The sequence below is a fragment of the Triticum dicoccoides genome, chromosome 2B (genome assembly GCF_002162155.2).
Source record: "Triticum dicoccoides isolate Atlit2015 ecotype Zavitan chromosome 2B, WEW_v2.0, whole genome shotgun sequence".
Classification (NCBI taxonomy): domain Eukaryota; kingdom Viridiplantae; phylum Streptophyta; class Magnoliopsida; order Poales; family Poaceae; genus Triticum; species Triticum dicoccoides.
The window spans coordinates 651,972,426-651,980,054 of NC_041383.1; positions in this window are offsets into that span (position 1 = coordinate 651,972,426).

Genomic DNA, 7,629 nt, shown 5'->3' on the forward strand with positions numbered 1-7,629 from the left:
CAGATTATCTTGCTACCAAACTACTCCGCTACTTACAATTTTAGCACTTGCAGACAATACCTTGCTGAAAACCACTTGTCATTTCCTTCTGCTCCTTGTTGGATTAGACACTCTTAATTATCAAAAAGGCTACAATTGACCCCATATACTTGTGGGTCATCAGCCGCTTCCCCTGTTCTACTCTATTTTGAGGACAACCGCAACCACTACCATGTGGGACCCTGTGGGACCCACTGCATAGCCTCACTGGGGACCAGGGCCCCACCTGTCATCCCCCTCTCCCCTCCTTTTTATTTTTGTTTTCATTTATTTATTTTCAGCTTATTCCGTTTCTGGCAAGGGCCCAGGTTCCAAATCGGGCAAGTCCATTTCCAAATATGGAAAATGCCATTTCTGTCTTTAGCCATTTTAGGCAAGTTTTAACTTATATCATTTGTGGTGATTTTTCAATGATGACCCCAACATATTATATATGTTTTTGGGCTAGATAAATCCAAGAAATCAAGTGGTGGCATTAGTTTCTCAATTTGAGCAATTTTGCACACATGACATTTTACATCATGTTGATGTTTTGTCATTTTTTTGTGAATTAATTCAAATATGCTATGTGGTATTTTGGCACATGTAGCTTCATTTCCATGTCTAATTCTTGCTAGAATTTGTTCCATGCCATAATATGCCTTGTGGTGAGTTAATAAAACTTGTGAACATGCTATCATGAATCTGTTTTTCCCATGCTAGTCTTTTTCACCGTCTGAAACTGTTATATCACTTGCCATATTTACATTGAAGCTATCATCTAATCCATGTGTTTCTGGAAAAAGTGCAGTAAGGGGGTTTTGTTAAGTGCATATAGTACTAGCATGCCATGCTCCTTTTTGCCATGATATGTTCCTGTAGCATGTAGTTTGCTAGCTCTAAACATTGCAACCTGATGCTGTTTATGCCATGTTCAGTGATTTCTACAAAGTCTGTAATTTGATATCATTTGCATTTTTGCCATGCTGTTTTGAACCTGTTCTAGTGAGTTTTAGTAGTAGCTCACTAATCATGTTTGATAGAGCTTGATATGTACTTCACTGCCATGCCTTTTGTTTTCATGTTGGGTGTTGTAGCATATTTAAACTTTGCATACAAGTTTCCATGTTGTTGTTAATGTCAGTTTTGCATTGCTTTTCTTTTGCTCACCGTTTGAGTTGTGCGCATCCGTTCCTGCTGTTCTTTATATCGATTTCAACCGAAATCTTCCTATCTATCCAGTGGCATGCCTGGATTACCAAGATAGTGCCATGTTCATCGTTTCCCCTTACGGAGCACCCATATGCATGCCACATCATATCTTGCATTCCATGTCATGTTTTGCATCATGTTGCTTGCGCATTGCACCGTGATTGATTGTTGTCATGTTGTTGTGTTCTTGCTTTGGGTAGAAACGGGAGATGAGTTCGTGAATGAGGAGCCTGTTGAGTACATTCACGAGGAGCAAGTTACCGATTCCACTGAGGACATTTCAGGCAAGATGATCATTACCCCTGATATCACTTCTATCTTTGCTTGCTAGATATCCGTTCTACCGCTATGTCGCGCTTCCTATCACTTGTTTATCAAGCCTCCTAATATGCCATGAAATAGTCTCTAACCTTTTCCACCATCCTCGCAAATGGTTGTTTGGCTATGTTACCGCTTTGCTCAACCCCTCTTATAGCGTTGCTAGTTGCAGGTACAGTCGCAAGTTGTTTCATGTTGATACATGGATATCTTGGGATATCACAATATGTCTTATATTTAATTAATGCACATATATACTTTGTAAAGGGTGGAAGGCTCGGCCTTTTTCCTGGTGTTTTGTTCCACTCTTGCCGCCCTAGTTTCCATCATACCGGTGTTATGTTCCTTGATTTTGCGTTCCTTACACGGTTGGGGTTTATGGGGCCCCCTTGATAGTTCGCTTTGAATAAAACTCTTCCAGCAAGGCCCAACATTGGTTTTAACATTTGCCAACATAATAATATTGAATTAATTAATTAACTCATCGGGCGTCATGAACCCGAGGATTCATTATTCCACATAATATAGGGGGCCAGTGCTGATGGTGTTGGTCCCAAACGGGTAGACTGTGGGGCCACCCCGGGGAAACTTGAGGTCTGGTTTTACTCGTAGGATGTCCCATCTGTCGGGGAAACTGATCCACGAACACCTATGGGGCCGGCGGACCGAGCCCCTTTTCGTTTCGGCGGGGGGCGGAGGTCGCACGAAGAGAAGATCGAGGCGAAGCACACGAGCAGTTTACCCAGCTTCGGAGCTCTCCGGAGAGATAATACTCCTACTGCTGCTTGTCTGATTGTATTGTGTTCTTGCTCAAGAGAGCTAAGTGTTTTCCTAGCTTCGAAATGATCCGAAACTTCCGAACTGAACTGAACCTTCCCCCCCAACCCCCTCTATGTTGCGCATGGGCCTCCTTTTATACGCACAAGGGGTCACCGACAGGTGGCAACGCAGAGAAGGGTAAAGATGTAAAAAGAGAGGTAGTTGGTACAGTTGCTTGTACAGTGTACTCTATCTAACCCTGACGGCAGGGGACAAGGGCATGAAATGCCCATCTGTGTCGCCTAAATAGTGCAGAAAAGGACCGTTAGAGGCGCCACCATTCGCCACGATGGCGATCTTGTCAGCGTCGCATGCCACCGCTTACCGCTGGCTGCACAGCCTTCCGCCACGCATGCCTGGAGAGGCCCCCAGGGCGACACGTTGGTGGATGCGCTGGAGCGTGGTCGTAGAGTTGCCGCTTGCCCCGGCAAGCGTCTTGCCGCGGTCGTGGTCTTGTCGCTCCCGGAAGCTTGTTGCTCGCCGGGCCTTGCCGGGATGCATGGCGCGTCGCGACAAGTTCCTTGAAACGCCTCGGTTGGCTTTCCGGGCAAGCTCCTCTTGCCGGGGCCTTGTCTTCTTGACTTAAACACTTGGTTCTTGAATGGCTCCAGAGGAGCCATGGAGTATCTTGGCGGTCACCTGGCAAGCCCTTTCCGCGGGGCGCTGCAACTGCCTGTGCACAAGTTCGGGGTACTAGGGTACCCCTACTCTAGTACACCGACAGGAGCCCCCGGGCCTGGGCCACACATGGTGCCGAGCGCTGTTGGGCCAGGCCCAAAACAGGGCACGGGCACGCGCGGCCCGGGTAACGCCGAATCTTGCTCTGTACCCACCGCGCTCTCCCCCAACGGCACGCGCTGAATGCGGCATCGTGGGAGAGATCGTGGGGGGTTCTTTATTCGGAGGGGCGAAACGTCCGCCCCCTCCCTCTTTATAAGCAGGGGAAACAGGGGCAGTTTCCCCACTTCGCCGTTTGTTGCTCCAAGTCCAGAAATCTCCGCCGCTCCCCCTTCTTCTCAAAGCCGAAAGAGAGCAGCGCTCCGCCCCCTGTCGCCACCAGCACCACCACGCTGCCGACCTCCCCTGCCACTTCCGCCATGGCTCCAAAGGCCGACAAGGGGAAGGGTGTGAAATCGGCCGAGGCGCAGCGGCTCGCGGCGCTGCGGAAGGAGCGGGCCATCTTCCCCCCTCAGCTCGGCGCCAAGGAGCTGAGGGAGTACTACTACCTTTTCTGGTTGACGGACACGCGTGCGCACCCGTGCACGAGGGTACTCCCGGCCACCGCATCGGAGCTGGCTCCAACCGGCTACCCATTCTTCGCACTTTTCTTCTATTGCGGGCTCTGCCCGCCCTTCTCGAAGTTCTTCTGTGATATCATGAACACGTACGGCCTCCGCCTCCTAGACTTCACCCCCAACGCCGTCCTTACGATGGCAGTTTTCGCACATTTGTGCGAAAACTTTGTCGGAGTCCACCCTAATGTAGCCCTTTTCCGCCATTTCTTCATGCCTCGGGTCGAGAGAGGAGAGCCGCTTGCCGGAGGGATCGCCTGGATCTCGAGAGTCGGCAAGAAGGAGGCTTATCTGGAGGGTGAGCTTCGCAGCAGATGGGAGGAGTGGAGAGCGGAGTGGTGTTGGATTGTTGAGGAGAACCCGCAACCGTTCACTGCCGTGCGCCAAGCCCCAATAGTACGCGGCAACGATTGGAGCAACATGGCCCCGGAGGATGACAGGCTGAAGATCGCCGTCACCAGAATCCTCCGTCTTAGGCTCACCGGGCTCACTGTAGGCGCTGTCGGCGTAGATTTCCTTCGCCGCCACATCGCCCCCCTGCAGGAGAGAGGGAGGCCTGCCTGGGAGTTCAAGAACTCGACGGACATCATGAGGCTGCGCCCGGGCCTCAACTTCAATTTCACCGTCTTGGAGCTGGATGCAATGCTCCTGGAGCTCTTCAAACGCGACCCTCAGCACCCGTTTCTGTTGCCGAGGAGCGTCGTACCTTTGTGCAATAACTCTTCACTTGATCGGATCCGCGCGATGATGCCATTGTGCGATTCGCACGGAATCGCCCCAACTTGGCAAGAGCTGGCGGATGACGTCGTGCGGGCGTTCTTCGATAGTCTGGAGGAAGTACCGATCCGCGCCGACGAGCAGAGGAGCCTGACCCGTGACACTACTGACGCGGAGCTGCAGCACATCGCCACTAGGGCGAAAGAGGCCGCGGCAGCAGTTGCCGCGGGCGAGTTCGGGTTCACCGAGGCGGAGGCAGAGGCAGCAGAGGCAGCTTGCCTTGCCGAGCGCGAGGAGTTCGCCGGTGAGGAAGATCTTGCCGGCCCCGAAGCCGAGCCGAGCGAGCCCGGCGAGGAGGAGCCGAAGCCTTCAGACAGCCTGCCGCAAGTGGAGCCCCCGGCTGCACCAAGGAGGCATCTCCACAGGACCGGTGACGCAGCGGGGCGCCAGACGGGGCAACAGCCGCCGAGCTGCGCGACACGCTCCACCGCGGCAAGCACCGTTGCCCCGGGAGCGCCTCCCGCTGCTGCGACAACTGGAGCGGGACCTTCCCGGCCCACCGCCGCTGCTCCCGCCAAGCGGGCAAGGGACCCCACCCCTCCGCCTCGTCACACCGAGGGGAGCCGGACTTTGATCTCTCCGCGCTCAGCTCTGATGACGAAGAAGAAGAGTAAGCTTTTCTTGCTGGCTTCGTAGTTCTTCAATCTTGTCGCTTTTGTTCTGTATCTAACTTGCTTCGATCTGAACCCATCCCTTTTCAGGACGCTGGCCTAGAGAGCGGCGAAGAGGGCCAAGGCCTCGGTGATCGTCATCGAAGACTATCCCACCGTGTCAGCAGGGGGCGTGCCTGAGCCCACCTTGCCGGACCTGGCCACTACTCCGCAGAGCAGCCCCCAGCGCAGCCCCCAGCGTAAGTTTATAATTTACTCCCCGCCGTCAGGTGCACATGGTTGCTCTTATCTCTTACTAATATCTTGATTGTTGGATTTGTGTAGGAGCAGAGGAGCCTCACCAGGAGGGCCCGGAAGCCGCCCCCGAAGCGCCATCTGCTTCGACTACGCCGCCAAGGGTAGAGTCCCCGGCAAGGGAGCGTTCTCCGGCAAGGGAGAACTCTCCGGCAAGGGCCAATTCTCCGGCAAGGGAAGACGCCAGTGATCCTCCGGCGGCTGAGACCGTGACTGCAGATCCCATGACAGGTAATCCACTTGCCTAAAAACCTGCCCTTGGACTTTTGTTCTTCTGACTTTGTTTTGCATATTTGCTTGACTTCTCTCCATTCTTCGTTCTTCAGACCCAATCGTTCCAGAGCCGATGGAGATCGAAGCTGCAGAAGGAGAGGCCGGCGCCGATGAACCCGCCGGCGAAGAGGCCGCCAGGGCTGCCGCCGCAGAAGCCGGCGAGGGATCCAGTGGTCGTACTGACGGCCCCGAGGCCGCAGGAGCGACAAGCGCTGCACCGACCACCGATCCTCCCGCCGTTGCCGCAGAGCCAGACTCCGAGGAGCCCCAGCCCGGCGCCTACTTGAAGGTCGGCGACGGCGTCTTCATCAAGCTCCCCTGGGCTTCGAGCTCCAGGGCGCCGGTCGAGGGAGAAACTTTCGACGGAGAGGTGCTTGCCTCCGCCGGACTAGCGCTGGTTGACGCGCCAAGCAGCAGCGAGGAGCCCGAAGAGGAGCGGCTGCTGCGGAAGCTAACGTTGCTCTACCACGCCCGGCAAGCCAAACTGGCTTCCCGGGAAGCGCTTGTCGCGAGGGCGGGAATCGATATTGAGAAACGGCGGAGGAGCTTCGGGGTCTCAGGCAGGAGACTCTCCGGAGCTTGGCGGAGGAGCGGGAGCAAGTCGCCGAGGAGAGGAAGGCCTTCCTCCTCGCGAAGGCTGAGGTTGAGGAGCAGCAGCGGCTTGCTGCCGAGAGGCTAGCTGCGCGGGAGGGAGAATTGGCGCAGCGCAAGGTGAACCTTGACAGCCACAAAGAGGAGCTCGCCGCGCGGGAGCAAGCCATTGACGGGGATCTCAAGGAGTCAAAGGACGCTGCCGCAGCTGCCGAGGCCGCCAAGAAGGAGCTGGAGGCGAAAGTGGTGCAGCTGGAGGCCAATCTCCGGACGAGCGGCGAGGAGCTCGCCGTGCTCAAGCGCGAGCGCGAGAAGGATGCTGCCGCCCATGGTGAGCTGCAAGGCCTCCTTGCTGAGAGGAGCAAGGAGCTCAGCGCCGCCAAGGACTCCAACGCGGATCTTGAGCTGAAGCTGGCCACGCTGACGCAAACGCTGGACGCCGCCAAGGAGCGAGAGACGACCTTGTCGGAGAAGATCAAGGCCGACGAGGCGCTGCTGGCGAGCATTGCCGTCACCCAGAACTCGTTCAGGGAGACAGTGGAGCACTGGACCGAGGGCCTGGTGAACATCGCCGCAATCATCGACGGGGAGTTGGCGCAGCTGGGGATGGAGGACTTTGGGTACTCTTCCGACGACCATCTCCAGCCCAGCGCCAAGCTCAGTCTGTTCTTCAAGGGCGTGGCGACAGCTCTCCAGCGGCTTCGGGAGAAGATCCCAAAGCAGCTGGCCGATGATTCGCGCAAGATTTGCACGGGAGTTCTTCAGAAGGTGCTGGTGAAGGTGGCGTTCCGCAACCCGGGCCTCAACCTCACCAACGTCCTTAGATCCTTGCCGCCCGACGCCGATCTGGAAGCACTCAAGGCCCTTGTCGCACCCATTGTGGACAAGGTGAGCAAGGTCAGGAGGGTTGAGGGTGGTCGCGTAGACTAGGCCGCCCATCTTATCTTTTTCCTTGTCGCTGCTAGTCATGTCATAGGAACAATGTGTTAGAGCCGCGACAAGTTACCTTGTAATATAACTTTATCTTGGATATCAATTGCTATGTTACTTCCTTTACTAGATCCTTTGCTTTGTATGTTTTTACCCTACGCTTTTAGGGAACTTGTCGGCGCAGGCACCCGAGCCGCGAGCGCTGAGTGCGAAACGTCAGCAGCCTGCTGGCGGTGCCGCTCCGACAAGAAACCTTGTCGCGACTAGTTGCAGCACACTTAAGTTGTTGAGCGGACTCGAAACAAAGTAAGGGCGCATCTAGCTACGAGCTGGTTCCTCCGCGCACAGGTTTTCCATACAAAACAGAGTCGTTCGAGGAAGATAACTTAAAGACTAAAACTAATTGCTCAAACTTTGGCAGCTTAGATTTTCTGTCATTTGCTTCCCGGCAAGGCGAATCTTCCTTAAACGACGCCTGGTCCACACCATTATCT